At 33.8% G+C, this 17491-nt stretch overlaps 1 protein-coding gene and 1 long non-coding RNA gene across 6 annotated transcripts in view; one reads left to right on the plus strand and one right to left on the minus strand.

Annotated features, from left to right (window-relative positions):
- The window catches only part of LOC126381602 (uncharacterized), a 119013-nt gene that overhangs the window by 60996 nt on the left and 40526 nt on the right, over nt 1–17491 (minus strand). The window lies entirely within an intron of this gene.
- Nucleotides 2671–9018, plus strand: LOC126381606 (uncharacterized). The gene is made up of 3 exons (XR_007568894.1): nt 2671–3652; nt 3684–6810; nt 6880–9018. It is a non-coding gene; the product is annotated as an uncharacterized LOC126381606 (long non-coding RNA).

A 17491-nucleotide genomic window follows, 5' to 3' on the forward strand; every position in this document is an offset into this window, starting at 1 on the left:
GAATGAAGTTTGTTTTTTCTAGGTTCAATGCCAGTCCATTCATCCGAAACCAATTTCTAAGTTGCTGCGTTACAGCGTTAATGTTGCATTGCAGTTCGCCGGCCGAGCGATAAATACCTTAGAATGGTCTGTCTCGTACTTATGCATTAGACGTGTATCTATACTACATACTTACATACACAGAATTTTCCTTTATTAACCTTTACTGTGGACGGAACCTTAGGTACATATACACATTAAATATAGTATAACATAGTATAATACGTATATACCTACATTATTTTTTACTATATCAGGGTTGTGGACATATGGTATTTTTATGCACTCATTGCATTCGGCGTTTTCCATATCTTTAGACAGCTGTAAAGTTGTTACTTTATTTTGCTTATTACTTTATAGCTCATCATCATCATCAGCCCATTAACGTCCCCACTGCTGGAGTACGGGCCTTCCCTATGGATGGGTAGGGAGATCGGGCCTTAAACCATCACGCGGGCCCAGTGCGGATTGATGGTTATTAACGACTGCTAATGCAGCCGGGACCAACGGCTTAACGTGCCTTCCGAAGCACGGAAGAGCTCAAGATGAATTTTTTTTTTGTGGTCACCCATCTTGTGACCGGCCTTTGCGAAAATTGCTTTACTTCAACAATCGCAGACCGAGCGCGTTAACCGCTGCGCCACCGAGCTCTTCAAATAACTTATAGCTATCACAAAAAATAATTAAAAAAAACTCAAACCAACTTCAAAATCTGTCAAATAAAAAGTAATAAATAATATTAAGTTAAATACCCACATTAAAATCAAAATTTTGAAAATACTTTTTATTTGTTTAAACTCGAGAGTGTGACTAATAATATAATTTAATACGCCCGTAACCAGGTACCTTCGTTAACAAAACACTGGAATATAACATACATACACATAAACAGCCTATATACGACCCACTGTTGGGCACAGGCCTCCCCTCAATCAACCGGAGGGGGTATGGAGCATACTCCACCACGCTGCTCCACTGCGGGTTGGTGGAGGTGTTTTTACGGCTAATAGCCGGGAGCAACAGCTTAACGTGCCCTCCGAAGCACGGAATCATCTTAATTTTTCGGACAATAATATAACATGTCTTATAATTTGTTTAATGTGTGTAGTGCTCGACACACCCTTGACCGTTTTCCAATTTTCTTTAAACCATTAGTAATCATACTCACTTAAGCTGTAAGCCTCTATTAGTAGTCGAAACACAAGGTTCCTAATTTTTAACTGTTTTTCAACCATAAGTTGGAAATTTCTAAACCAATTTTGATGAAACTTGCATTCTTTCCTATGTTGGACGATACTTAATCCCATAAACAAGCATTATTGCAATACGATTTGTAGTTACTAAGAAATGCATGGACAAACATACATCCATATATTTTGAATACATATGGGTCCAATTGATAACCTTTTTTTTGAAGTCGATTAAAAAAAAGGTTTGTTTGTGGTCTACCTAGGTGAACTGACAAGGTGTACCAAAACCAACACAGGGTTTTCTTCAGTCCCTACCACATGGTCATCAAGATATATAACCATATTCAAAATATAGACAAACTTACATTCACTCTTTGACAGTAATTTAAGTTTCTTGTTAGTAGACAAATGTTATTATACCTAGCATTCAATATTTTTTTTCAGATAAACTAAATATTTCAAAGCTTCAATATCTCTATCTCTATATTAGGTACTTACTTAATAACTTGTTTGATATAATTTTGTTATTATAAATATCTGTTAAATAATTAAGTAGGTAACTTTGTAATAATTTTGTTACCTAATTACTTATTTATATAATTCTTAGTTAGATAGTTAATATTTAACCATCATTATCACATATTATATTGTCTTTGATTACTTGTGGCTCTGCCCACCCCATTAGGGATTACGGGCGTGAGTTTATGTATGTATGTATGTATTATCATGTTATGATCTTCATGATATGGGCTATAAACTGTTACAAATAACACTAGTATTACAGTTGTGTTGGTATACATTAATAGTTATCTTTATGTTTGTTTCAATTATTCCTGCATTAATATAATAATTGAATGTACAAATACCTAGTTATAAATATATTGTTATACTTATTGTAAATTATTTTAACTTCAATTACTCGTATTAGTAACTCGCTCTGTAAACGTATCCTCTCGTTTGACGTGAGATGTCAACTGTCAACTCGAGGATTCGCAGTCTGTAGTTAGCGCCAAAACGTACGGCTTTGTTATTGATAATGTTAAAATTATATTTCTATTTAATAAAAGATTTACTTGTTATACTAATATAAAGTTATTATTTATACGACAAATCCCTTCCCTGAGTTGTAGTCTTACAATTCAGAAGTGGGATCAGCACCGGTTTTGAAACATCGGTGTATTCTCGCCCACAAAAAGAGTGTAAGTAATCTGCAAATAGTTCTGTAAACATCTCTGTACTGTTATAATATTTCAATATTAGTTGGTAGTAGTGGTAGAATAGTGCAGAGTGACTATTCTTGTAAAGAGTATACATGTATGTAACACTTATAGGTTATAAAAAAAAAAGAAAATATGTTAATAGTTATTAGGTTTTCCATTTTTTTTTTCTTTTCCTTTTAACTTAAAAACATCATAAATTATTGTGTATGAAAATGATACATGGAAAATATTACAATGTTATACTACAAGACTATTTATATTTATGTACATTTGGTATGGTTACCTTACTACCACAATTGGCTACATGTTTATTTGACTATATGCACCTATCCTTAAATGAAAAAATAATAATACTAAGAGTGTGTTGTTAATACAATATTTTCTTTCGAGGAACAATGTTGATGAGTCACGGTGAAAGTTCTGATCTGGCTGGTATGCCCGATCATCCATGGGTGGCAATGATGGAGTCTGGACACAGGATGTCTACAGTGAGAGTGCTCACCCTGCTGTCATGTCACAGAGATAGTCTAACCCCAGCGGAAAGAGATGGGTGCTGCAACTATGGTCAGCATAGTGCGTTGACAACCCCGTTCAAGAGCAAGGTATTTTGACACTCCACAAGAGCAGCGGAGACAGATCCAGATATGGCAAGTTACACAGCTTCTTAACTGACTTCAAATTCATTAATGAAAGAAAGACCATTGCAAAGACCAAACAGACCGAACAAGTTGACAAAGTTACAGACTTTTGAGCCTCTATTGAATGGCATTGCACTATATTTCTTGGATTGTGTATTGCATTTAGGCAGTTTGTATACTTAAGTTTGAAAATATATAATTTTATGTTACTTACTCTAGCAAGTTAATTTAAGTAGACTTATGCTATCATGGTTTATCTTATGATATTACACTTCAGTCACATATAAAGATGCACCAGTAAATAAAATACTTACCTATTTTCATACATTAGTAGAGTAAATGAAATACATTTACTGTTGATTCCAAATATATAATTAGGTTATATTCTATATGCTAAAACAGGCTTGTAGCATTAATATGTGTGATAAATAATATTCAAAACATTCAACAAGAAAAAAAAAACTAGACTGAATAAATTTAAATTAAGACTAATATTTAAAATAAGATTAAGACCTAATTATGTGTCTAACATATCAAAAGCCATTCATCATATTCATTCTTATTGGTAGAAAAGAAAAAGATAATGTTTTTACAAGTCCTTCAGATTTATTATTATAGAGGGTTTAGTTTTCAAAGTAGGTACTTTACTTACATGCCTACACTTTTAATAGTATTCAAATGCATTTAACCACGAAGGTTGTTAATAAAAAAAAAAAAAAATAATAATTTAATTCTTGAACTTTCATAACATTCATGATATAAATAATGTACACTCACCTTATTTTTTTAGCGCTATTGAAGTTATTCTCATGGTTTATTTTATTGACTTTTTGCATAGGTTATTAGAATTTTGTCACCAAATTATTTACTGTGCTATGATGGTACTTTAACCAGTTGAAAGAATAATGTCAGGCACATAAAAAAAAAAATAATAATAATAATAGAAGGAATGTTGAGACTTTTAGTTAGTATGTGTCTACCAATACAGCCTTTGTGGTGACTAGTTACTAACCTATATAGTACAAGTATCAGGATACCTAGGCTAAGTATATCTTTAAGTACAGGCTAATCTCGAGAACTTTCGAATAAATTTGTGCGTGGCACTTGTCATAGTCTTCACGTCTGCTAGAAAGTTACCACCAGTAAAATAGAAACAAAATGTGCCTAGGGGGAGCCAGGTAGAGTGGCTAGTAGTTTATAATAAATGACGCGAAGTAAGAGTGTCTTGTAACTAATCAAAATGTTGTTTTAACTTGAATGTTCTGGATTATTCACAATCATAGTGACGTAAACCTAATTAAAAGAATCTCAGCTTCTTATAATTACAGTTAAGTAACATCAACATGTATGATGTGGTTACTGCCGGTAGATACTTCAATTAATGCGACTACTGTTAGTTTGTTATTCGTAATAACGTACCTAGCGTTATCCCGATACTATTGAGTTAGTGTAATTCCATGATCTCTGTCTACCCCAATGTGGCCTTACGGATTCTACATTATAAAGCAATCTAATCTCTTTGATTAAACGCCTGTTGCGTATCTTATGATTATCGATTTTTGCTACTTCTTCTTATATCGTGTGGGTTGTGAGGTGAATTACCAACCTCATCAACCCTGATGTTAGGGTTATTATTGGGCCGTCAAGGGCCCCTGACATGACTCATGTAACGACTGCTTACTTAAATTGGTAAGCAGTAACTGGGACCAACGGTTTATTTTGTTTTCCGACAATTGGGTGGTTAGCCTGTGGCATCCTAACTAAACTAAGGATCACAAAGTGGGTTTTGTGATGTATCCCCACAGGGATTCGAACCCGGGACCAACCTCAACCTCTGGATAATGAAGGCCGATTTCTGCTTATTATCAATGTTATCTATTTTGCTAGTACTTAAAAACACTAATATACCTATCTTAAACGTTGTATGTAATACTGTCCACTGCAAGATAGTTATGAGTCGGTATACCAAAAATTTAAGACTTATAAATACAATATGTTATCTAGCCGTCAGACCAATAATTCTTATGTGATCGAAAGGTTTGATGTTATAAATTGCGGTTAAATACCTAAGGAATATTATCCAAATAAGCACTTAAGTTTGAGGGCATTTTAGTGATTCAAAAACGAACTCGTAATGATTATAAAAAAAAGAGCTATTAGAATGTATGGTAAACCTGGAATGCAACAATATATGGATACAATACAATTACTCGTTATTGAACCAAAACAAGACTTATCATCAATACGCAGCAATTGGCGACCTTATCGATGTAATAATAATAATTTCTTATATGTGTATAAATCGTAAATGATGATATTAGTCGATTAAGTTTAACGTAATACCTATCACATAATAATTACTCGAATATGCGACAGAAGAATATGTGTAGGTACCTAGTATTATATTTATTTGTATGTTTCATAAACATAACTAGCGAAAAGTGGGTATTTGCATACTATACACCTCTGCTCACCCTTTCGGGGATACAAGCGTGATGCTCTGTTATGTGCTTTATTCATTGTAACTTTAATTTTTAAATCAGTTAGTTAAAAGGTTAATTGGGCATTACATTATTTATCAGGGATTCCCAATATTTGTATTATTACAGTTATTACAACCATACTTATTAGGATACAATTATTTACACTTGTTTTATCCAATTACAATGACAGCTACTTATCGACCACTACTTTCGGACGGCGATATAATTCACCACTTAACATTATTAATTAGACCAGAGCTTTGTTCGAATGAGGCTCGGTTAGACGTGTGTACTTGGTTCATCATACGACGGCTCCCAACTAATTGGGAATATAATCTTAATTCAGTTCTCTTTTATTTTAGTTGTATAGCGAAATATAGACAAACCTAATAATATGCTTACGACAGCGATTATTCGAGTAGGTTCCGTGAAACCTACAGGTTTCACAGAAAAGCCAAAAGGGGTACCCATAATTATTTGTTTTGGCTGCCATTAAATACTATAGTTCAGTATTGGATGCCACACCAGATAATATGTCATGTCCATATGCAAGTGTCAGAAAAAGGTGTGAAAATGGAACAAGTTCAGTATCTCTAGGTATTCACATTTAAAGTTGAATAACATGTTTCTTTTAATTAAAAGGTGCTCCTAATTAAATTATAGTGTTAGTGTATTATAGTATTCTGTAGTTCTTTTTTTAAATCCAAGTGATTAGTTTTGTAATCATTTAATGTGGGGTTCCGTTAAAAGGGAAAGTTGTTCCGAACTCTACAAGATGTTGAAAATAAACACAAGTAAGAAAGAATACTTACAGTCATCTTAGCAATTACAAAAACATAAAAGAAGTACATTATGTAATTAATACTTGTTATTTATTTGATGATAATACTTATCAATTTAATTATCCAATATTTTGTTTCGGAAGAGGCAAAAATTAATTTATTGAAAATTATTAAAGCATACTTTATAGTATACCTACTCAAGTATACTCTTACTAATTACATGGGAACCGATTACGGTTTATACTAATTTATAATAGATATACTTAATACCCTGACTCTATTCAGTAAAGAACCTGCAAATATAGAAATCGTTAGCAGATAATTTTACAAACTGACCAATTTTAAGGGTCAACAGATAATTTTACAGACTGACCAATTTTAAGGGTCAACAGATAATTTTACAGACTGACCAATTTTAAGGGTCAATAGATAATTTGACAGACTGACCAAATTCAAGGGTCGACAGATAATTTGACAGACCAATTTTAAGGGTCAACAGATAATTTGACAGACTGACCAATGTCAAGGGTCGACAGATAATTTGACAGACTGGCCAATTTCAAGGGTCAACAGGTAATTTCACCAACTGACCAATTTCAAGGGTCAACAAATAATTTGACAGACTAACCAATTTCAAGGGTCAACAGATAATTTTACAGACTGACCAATTTTAAGGGTCAACAAGTACCAATGCAATGCCATGATTTAACTGACAAATTGCCGAGTAAGACAGAACTGGTCTATACAATGAGACAATAAATATAATAAGTGGTAGCAGTATAAATTATAAACTGTTTATTATTAGAATCAGAATGATCACCAGCGATTATCCTTCGGTACTGGTCAACTTCAAGGACAAGTATAGAATCAGAATAGTCACCAGCGACTATCCTTCGGTACTTGTCAATTTCAAGGACAAGTATAGAATCAGAATATTCACCAGCGATTATCCTTCGGTACTTGTCAATTTCAAGGACAAGTATAGAATCAGAATAATCACCAGCGACTATCCTTCGGTACTTGTCAATTTCAAGGACAAGTATAGAATCAGAATAGTCACTAGCGACTATCCTACGGTTCTTGTCAATTTCAAGGACAAGTATAGAATCAGAATATTCACCAGCGATTATCCTTCGGTACTTGTCAACTTCAAGGACAAGTATAGGATTACAGTGATCACCAAGGATCATACTTAGGTACTTGTCAATTTCAAGGACGAGTATCAGGAACTGACTAATTTCAAGGGTCACTAACAAGGACGTGTATTAGGAACTGACTAATTTTAAGGGTCAGTAATAGGTTTAGGGTGATCACCAGCGATCATCCTTAGGTACTTGTCAATTTCAAGGACGATTATCAGGAACTGACTAATTTCAAGGGTCAGTAATAAGCTCAGGGTGATCACCAGCGATCATCCTTAGGTACTTGTCAATTTCAAGGACGAGTATTAGGAACTGACTAATTTCAAGGGTCAGTAATAAGCTCAGGGTGATCACCAGCGATCATCCTTAGGTACTTGTCAATTTCAAGGACGAGTATCAGGAACTGACTAATTTCAAGGGTCTGTAATAGGCTCAGAGTGATCATCAGCAATCATCCTTAGATACATATCAATAACAAGTACCTAGGAATATGTGTTAGGAACTAACCAATTTCAGGAGTTAGTACTTACGGTCATTTAACTTTAATAAAAACTTTATTGATCTAAAATGTGTCTTATCGTGCATTTACTTAGACTTACATTTGATACAGTCAAATATACCTACGGTATTTTATATGTAAATAAAGTAAAGCTTGTGAAGTTTGTGTGAAGGTTAATCTAAGAGATATTTATTTTCAAATTAGAAAGTTACATGTCAATTTCAAGTAAGGACATGTATTATAAACTAACCAATTTCAAGGGTTAGTAAGGCTTTAAGTTTATTTAACATTAAGCAAATCTCTATTTATGCAAAATGTGCCTTAGCATGTATTTATTCAGACATACAGTTGATACCGACAGATATATCTATAGTAGTGTTATTAGAACAAGTTTGTTCGAAGTTTAAGCTTAAAGTTATCTTTTTTTTTCAAAATCAGTAAGTTTATATTATTTACAGTACTTTAATAGTGATAAAGATTGTCAAGTAACTTCAAAGAGTATCGCTAGAAATAAGCATATAAACTCTGTCATTATACTTAAAATTCCTACTGTATTTTAATTTGCGTAACGAGTGTAGCATTATATAAAAAGAAAAGAAATGTACTTCTTATTTTATTGTTAGTAGCTCTAATGAACAACGAAGGGACTCGTTGATATATCGGATGGCCGAGTTGTTATGATCTTCATGATATGGGCTATAAACTGTTACAAATAACACTAGTATTACAGTTGTGTTGGTATACATTAATAGTTATCTTTATGTTTGTTTCAATTATTCCTGCATTAATATAATAATTGAATGTACAAATACCTAGTTATAAATATATTGTTATACTTATTGTAAATTATTTTAACTTCAATTACTCGTATTAGTAACTCGCTCTGTAAACGTATCCTCTCGTTTGACGTGAGATGTCAACTGTCAACTCGAGGATTCGCAGTCTGTAGTTAGCGCCAAAACGTACGGCTTTGTTATTGATAATGTTAAAATTATATTTCTATTTAATAAAAGATTTACTTGTTATACTAATACTAGCTTTTGCCCGCGACTTCGTCCGCGTGGCGTGTTATATAAGAGAGAGATCTTTGTGTGTGTGGGAGTGCATATCAAATTTCAAGCATCTAACTTATGCAGTTTAGATTTTTTCATACAATTTTTTTCCCAATAACTCCCATTTTTCAAAATACAGCCAAAAATAAACTTTATATTTACTAAGGTATGCATGCATGCTAGATTGAATCAATTGATTGAATTGATTTTTTTTTAATTGATTGTTCATTGAGTTTTAATTTTAATACACACTTCCTCTCTTCCCTTCAACGTTGCTGTGCCCTACAGGGTCCATGTTTTAGTTCCTATGCCTATGTAACACCCCATTGTACTACATGGAATGCAATAAATAATTTAATTGAATTGAATTGAAAACATCTATCTTACGCGGTTTCGATTTTTTCATACAAATGTTTTTTTCCCGCTAACTCCCGTTTCCGTGAGAATTTTGCAATATCCTGTTGCAACTAAGGTTTAAGTTAACTAAGGTACCTGCATGCCAAATTTCAAGCGTCTAACTTAAGCGATTTAGATTTTTCATACAAAAGGATTTTCCCGCTAATTTCCGTTCCCGTGGGAATTCCGGGAATTCCTTTCTTAGTGCACCTCTACGGTACCTAAGCTATGTCCCTTCCAAATTTCAAATGCCTACATTTAGCCGTTCAGGCTATGCGTTGATATGTCAGTCACTGAGTCAGTCAGTTTCTCCTTTTATTTAGATTTGATTTTTTCATACAAATGTTTTTTCCCGCTAACTACCGTTCCCGTGGGAATTTTGTAATATCCTGTTGCAACTAAGCTTTAAGTTTACTAAAGTACCTGCACGCCAAATTTCAAACGTCTAACTTGAGTGGTTTAGATTTTTCATACAAAAGGATTTTCCCGCTAATTCCCGTTCCCGTGGGAATTTCGGGAATTCTTTTCTTAGTACACCTCTACGGTGTCTAAGGTACCTGCGTGCCGAATTTTAAACATCTTACTTGAATGGTTTAGATTTTTCATACAAAAGGATTTTCCCGTTAATTCCCGTTCCCGTGGGAATTTCGGGAATTCCTTTCTTAGTGCACCTCCACGGTACCTAAGGTACCTGCATGACAAATTTCAAACGTCTAACTTGAGTGGTTTAGATTTTTCATACACAAGGATTTTCCCGCTAATTCCCGTTCTCGTGAGAATTTCGGGAATTCCTTTCTTAGTGCACCTCCACGGTACCTAAGGTATCTGCATGCTAAATTTCAAATGTCTAACTTGAGTGGTTTAGATTTTTCATACAAAAGGTATTTATTTCCCGCTAATTCCTGTTCCCGTGAGAATTTTGGGAATTCCTTTATTAGTGCACCTCTACGGTACCTATGGTACCTGCATGCCAAATTTCAAACGTCTAACTTGAGTGGTTTAGATTTTTCATACAAAAGGATTTTCCCGCTAATTCCCGTTCCCGTAGGAATTTCGGGAATTCCTTTCTTAGTACACCTCTACGGTATCTATGGTACCTGCATGCCAAATTTCAAACGTCTAACTTGAGTAGTTTAGATTTTTCATACAAAAGGATTTCCCTTCACTACTCTGCTCCTATTGATTGTAGCGTGATGAAAAGTATACTATGACCTGTCCAGGAGTGTGAAGAATAATTGTACCAAGTTTCATTAAAATCCGTCCAGTAGTTTTTGTTTCTATAAGGAACATACAGACAGACAGACAGACAGACAGACAGACAGACAGACAGACAGACAAAAATTTTACTGATTGCATTTTTGGCATCAGTATCGATCACTTATCATCCCCTGATAGTTATTTTGAAAAAATATTTAATGTACAGAATTGACCTCTCTACAGATTTATTATAAGTATAGATAAAGTTATTATTTATACGACAAATCCCTTCCCTGAGTTGTAGTCTTACAATCACATATTTAGTTGACTTTTTCACGATTTTAGAGAAAGGTTTAACTTTTCACTCAGAATATTAAGAGAGTGACTGCTATAGCATAGAATAAGTAATAATACTACGGTCATAGGTTAACTTATGTGTGTATTATAATTTGTTACAGACCTACTTATTACTTACAGGTCATCTAATGAGTAATGTTACTGTTGTGCTACAACATGGGTTGCTGTCAAACCTGAATCACTCCGATTGTTATAATTCAAAAAGGATTCACTTCACTTTTATTATTATTTATTTTCTACAGTCTTATGACTTCTCTGACCATCTAAATTTATCATAGGTTAACTAACTTACTTCATATAGGTACCTACCTACTTAAATATTCTAAAATATGAATAGTAAGTACCTATCGCCTATTCTAGTCACACAGCATAAGTAGGGGCAATGCAATTGATTTAAGTAGATACCTAGGTACCTAATACCTGTTATTAAGTAAAGTTTTTTCCACGGCTGATGTCAAGCGGCTGGCTATTTTAGACATAATGATCAATCGATCGTTTCGTAAAATGGATTTAACATAAAAAATGTGCATTAGATATTAAGCTCGTTAAAACCTAAATACTTACCGGCACCGACGCAGGTCGCAGCAGTCTCGTCGTAGAGGCCCTGCTGCTCGTCGTCGACGCGACGGCGAAGCATTGTAGAGCACGATGGAATCTCAACGCTTGAACGCTTCATCTGTAAACAAACCACTTCTATACTATTTGTGTTTATCTAATAGACAATAAAATAAGAATTATAGCTTTTAAATAGATAGGTACTTTTTAACGTTCTCACTTTCATTATGTGAAAAAGAGAAAATCAGTACCTACAGAAAGTTAAAGATCTTACAATTATAATACCTAATTATGTTTATATGGCTAACTTTTTTACGATTTCATAGATTAGTACCTTATTATATACCTAAATATTTATAAATAATTGTTAAATTATTAATAACAAAATCGACTTACCTTTGGAAATCTTGAAATGCAAGTGAAAAAACGCTTGTCACTTTTTCGCGCCAACGGTTTCGGTAGCGGTACTGAATTTACTTTTTTTTTCCAAGCGACTAACAAAGAAATTCTGGCAAAGCAGATTCAAACAGCCAATATCGGAAAATATTGAGGTACTTATTTTTTTTGACTTGGTCGCATAGATATCGATGGAATTAATAAATAAGCAACAAAATCTAATTGCGTTTTGTCACTTCAGTACCATTTAACTTTTTTAAATAAGCAACGGAGATTGAGTATTTTCATTAATTTTTCCGTGGTTTTTTGGCGGGAAAGTTGTTTTTTTTTTTATTGAATAATCTAAATATTTAATACGAAGTGAAGAAATAATCGAAAAACACATTCTCTTTAGTGTTGTTGTATCGGAAAAATATATAAATATAAAGTATAAATAAATATTCAATAAACAGAGTGGTACTATCTATTTTCGGTTCGTACCAAGAAGCCGCTTCATAACTTGAAAGTTTATGCGGACTTTTAATTCGTATCACAATAAGAGACATTCCAAGCTAAGTTCCCCAAAAAAATATAGATAGCTTTGTGTATCCATAGGCGATGGCGCCAAGGAAACCGGTTAATAATTTGAGTTTATGGCCCTAGGTAATTAGAAGATGAGGCTATATGGCATAATACCTTAGCTTAACCTGTGGATTCCATTGCCTACCGATTTAAAAAAATGAAAATACGTCTATTGTTTTTAACCCTTTACCGCATGGATTTTTTGATTAAGCTCAAATTAATTTACTAGGTAAAATGTACTTTTTAGAACATAGGAAAAATAAGAAAAAAATTAAAAACACTTGGAAAGCTGAGAAAAGTCCAAATAATATCAGTGTACCATATTTGGTACAACATGCAGTAACGTAGTATTAAGTTGACTGGCCAAATATGGTACACTATGCATTCATGTAAAAAAAACTGCTTATTTATATATATATTTCGTATTAAAAATTTATGTATGTCTGTTGCATTGTTTTTGCAGAGTATTTGTTTGAAATAATAGCCAGATAATAGTTCTTTTACAAAAATTAACTTTATTTTAAAAACTTTTAATAGAAACTTTTAAAATATTAAAAATGTCGTTTTTTACCTAATAACGAGATTATTATTAGTTGAGAGATTTGCCTGTAAATTTGTGCATCATTGTGTATGAAAACTTTGAAAGCAGTTTCTATCTTTATTAAAACATAAATGAACTCGGCATTTGCTACACTTTACGTGTGATTTTTGAGAACATCCTTCTCTTTTACATCTTGGACGTTGGTCGTCAGTCCATATTGGCCAGTGTCCAATGCCATCTAGAGCTACTTCTAGTGGAGGCAATTCAAGTCGACGACGTCGCTTGATATTTTCAACCTGAGGATGTTGTGGTCGACCTCTCTTACGCGTTGTTGGTGTAAAAACACCAGTTGTTTCTCTCATCATGACGTCAGCAATATAAAGTTTGAAATCCAGCAATGGAATGTATGTGTCGTGGCCAGATCATAGAATTGACCATTTCATGAAATGATCGACCATTTCATGAAATGGTCGTATTTCATGAAATGGCCAACTTCAACTGACCATATCGTTTAAACGTCAGCGTTTAATGATATTTCCATCCACGTTTGGCCATATCATTAATGTAGGGTGTCCATGATAAGTGGTGTAATAAAAACGCGAAATAAGGTAGGAAATAATGTATTACTGTAGTACAAAGTACAAAAATGTTTAAAAGTCAATTAAAAATTAAAAAGTCATTTTCGATTAACGGAGTGTTGATGTAGACGACATATACGCCGTAACTGCATCTCGCTTTGAAGTCGTCGTCATATTTTTTGACACTATTTCATGACATTGGTCATCATTCAGTATACTTTTCGTATGTAAAAACATACTGGCGGCGTAGGGGTGGCCCAAGGGCCACCCCCGCCGCACCCTAACCTACTGTTATGCCTTGTAAAAATTATAAAAAAAACGGATTATGATAATTTAAATTATGACAAAAACATTTATGCGTTTTAATAGAATCCTGTTTCAAGTAGTTAATGCCATCTGCGGCATATCTACAATAAGTCACGTCAAAAAAAGAAACTTTACGGATAGTAGGATCGTCTATATTTTTCTTTTTTAAAATGAATATCTCTTCATTCGCAATTTTAATTATATCATATTTTGAAATCCAATAATAGTCCATTGATTTACGTAGCGTGGTCACTCGACCTTCATTATTTGCCATATAACCTAAAAATAAAAATAAAGTTGCTGTCTACTGTTAATACGAGTTTTTCTTTTCACCTTAGTGTCAAAACATTGCTTCAATGCACTTTTATCTTGTATTTGCTCATTATTATTCGTATTATTCGCGTTCACACAAGAATAATTATTGTCCGCCGCCATTATGCAAAACATAAACAAAGCGACACCAGCGCCACTACCGGTGGATAATGTTACTATTTTACGATATGATCGCTAACGTTTGGCCATATCATGAAGTAATCATGCATTTAGTTGGTCATATCGTTAAACGTTTTGTGTTCATTGATCTGGCCAAACCACATCATGATGTGGCCAACGGATGTTGTTCTATTTCATGAAATACGACCATTTCATGAAATGATCAATTCTATGATATGGCCACGATATGTGTATTTTCGTCACCTCCCTGTGTCATTTTGCGTCGCCAAAGCAACCAACTATTTACACATATGAGATCGATCAGATGAAAGAATATCCGATGATACCACTTCTTGCTTCTGATTTTGATTCGGTAAAAACCAAGCATAGAATCCAACAAATCTACTCCCCCCATATACTTGTTGTAAATTTCTACGGCTTTAGGCGCAGGAACATCTACTCGGCTTCTCTCTTCTTTTTTAAATCTCTTGACTACTGTCATTGGTTCTTTACCTACATAGGTTGAGCAGAAATTGACAACTTTGTTGTCAACCCAAGAGGTAACACTTATTTCAGTGTCATCTATCTCAGTGCATTTTTCGACACAAAATCCTCTTTCTCTCTTTGACATTTCTTTCTTGCTCGGCAAATCGATATTTTTAGCTCGATTTAATTGAATTGTTCCGAGAGGTAGTATCCCGATACTGTGTACAAAAGCCATCAACCTCAAGCTGGTATACCAATTGTCTATAAACAATTTGTGGTTCAAGTGGTTTGGCACAGATTCTAGAAGCCTAGTTACTACATTTCCAGCCGCACCAAGGTCTGAACAGTTTTGAAGTCCATCTTTTTTATGTGTACCCGTAAAAATATCAAAGTCGTAGCTAAAACCACTTGCGCCGCTAATAACATAATTAAGATATCCCCACTTGTGAGGTTTCTTTGCATTATACTGCCGCATTCCAGAAGTTTTAGCTTTAGTTGGGATCATTTGCTCGTCAATAGCCAGGTATTCTTCTCTCGGGACTGTCTTCAACCGATCTCTTAGCAAATCAATAAACGGCCTTATTTTTTGAAGCTTATCAAAATTCGGTTCGTTTGGTTTTAGCTCTTTTGTTTTGTCGGCAAAATGTAGGAAGCGTTTTATATCTTCAAATTTGTTACAAGTTAACGTTGCCGCAACTTTTTCTATATATGTTCCTTCCCTCCAATAATGCCTTGTTGATGGCAGCTGAACTACTGACATATAAATTACGGTGCCTATGAATTTTCTTATGTCATCAGTAGAAATTGTTTCGGCTTTTGCTGAATGGTTTTGTTGCGCATAAAGCAGTCTGATCTTCAATCAAAGCTAGCATTTCGGTTGTAAAAAAATACTTAAAGTAGTTCATGGGAGTTTCCAATGACATTATTACTGGTGGTAGGTCTTCACAGCCCAGAAATGAAGTATTTTCTTCATTGTACTCCATAGATTTAGTGACCCACTTCAGCGTAGGCGCATTACTTTTTTTCTTCTGCTTAGTGCCAGTCGAAGTAGATGGTTCTTCTCTATCAGTCATTTCTTCCTTTTCTAATATTTCCAAGTCCTCATATTCATCGGAACCATAGTCATTGTCACTTTCTTCTATATACACACCATGTAAAGGTTGAGTAACCTGATCCTGACCATCTTCGTCTGATAAATTTTCATCATCGCTCTCGTCAGGAATAACGTAAATTTTTCGCCCACGAGTCGTCATGTTGTCTAGCAAATAATAAAAAAAAATATAATTCAGTGGTAAAGTAAGCATACTAAAGTACCTAACTACCTGCCACAACATATGGTGATTATGTTCATAAAACTTAACAACTTTTAAAATAGGAACACCTAAAGTTGTAGCAAATATTTTTTAAACACCTAAAATGTCTGCTTTATCTTACTGCATACTGTACCAAATTTGACCAAAGACAAAAAACTACCTTATTGCATACTGTACCAAATTTGCCAAGGAAAAATTACCATAAGTGCATGGTGTACCAAATTTGGAACAATGTTTGGATGGATAAAAACCTGTCTTTTAGTTGAGCTTACTTACATTTTGTGCTGGTTTTACGCAAAAGGAATGTTCTTCTTCAAAATTTACCAAAAAAAAGATTTATTACTCCATAAATTTCACAGATATATTTCTTTTTGCTATCCGATATCTCAAAAACGCACTTTATTCCGAACTTTCAACTACTAACTGAAAAATACGCAAGATGGGGGTACGATTGGAAAAACTATTGTGATCATGTGTTCGGATATACGATACTCTATACAAATAATAAATGTCTTGCAAGAAAGGTGGAATGTATCCGAATATTTCAATCAGTAAGTGACGTGTACCAAATATGGGTCTGTATGCGGTAAAGGGTTAACGAATTTAACGTAGTATATTTGGCTGTATGTGTTATGTTTTCTTTGCCTTATTTAATGATTCCAACTCCTACTTCTCCGTTTTTTGCGATACAAAAATAACCAAAAAAAAATGAACGTAGTTGTTATTTTTTTTATCTTTTTGGCGGGAACGGGACAGTTGCTTTCTTCATTGAATAATCTAAATAATTAACACGAAGTGGAAGTGGTGTTTTGTGGTTAATGATCGCATTAAGTTAGTCGTAAAACATTCGCAACAGTGTTATTATATCGGAATCTATTTTCGCTTCGTGCCAACAAGCCGCTTCATAACTCGAAAGTTTATGCAAAAAAAAATACCTTAGACATGGCTGTATGGGCATAGTTACCTTTACCTTCGAGAAAAAAAAATACCTTGTTATATTTTTCTTGATCTCGTTGCTGAAGTTCTCTTGATATTTTCCTGTGCTACTTATTTCCTATTTTGTTAGAATTTGTAGTTTACAAGTTCATTGAGTTTCATTTTTGAGTATATATGTTACGAGCCCTACTTCCCCGTTTTTTGCGTCAACATTCTACTGTAAAAATTTCCAGAATCATGTGTTTTGGAAAGAGCTGATATGATAATAAGTTTGTCTATAATGTGCGTTGATTAATGTAACATACAATCAAAAGACACTGTTATTATAAAGTTATTTATTTATAGGTGTGTTACGTCATCATCCCCTATGTATAATGCTGACTACACCCCAA

The sequence above is a fragment of the Pectinophora gossypiella genome, unplaced genomic scaffold (genome assembly GCF_024362695.1).
Source record: "Pectinophora gossypiella unplaced genomic scaffold, ilPecGoss1.1 Pgos_66, whole genome shotgun sequence".
Lineage (NCBI taxonomy): Eukaryota > Metazoa > Arthropoda > Insecta > Lepidoptera > Gelechiidae > Pectinophora > Pectinophora gossypiella.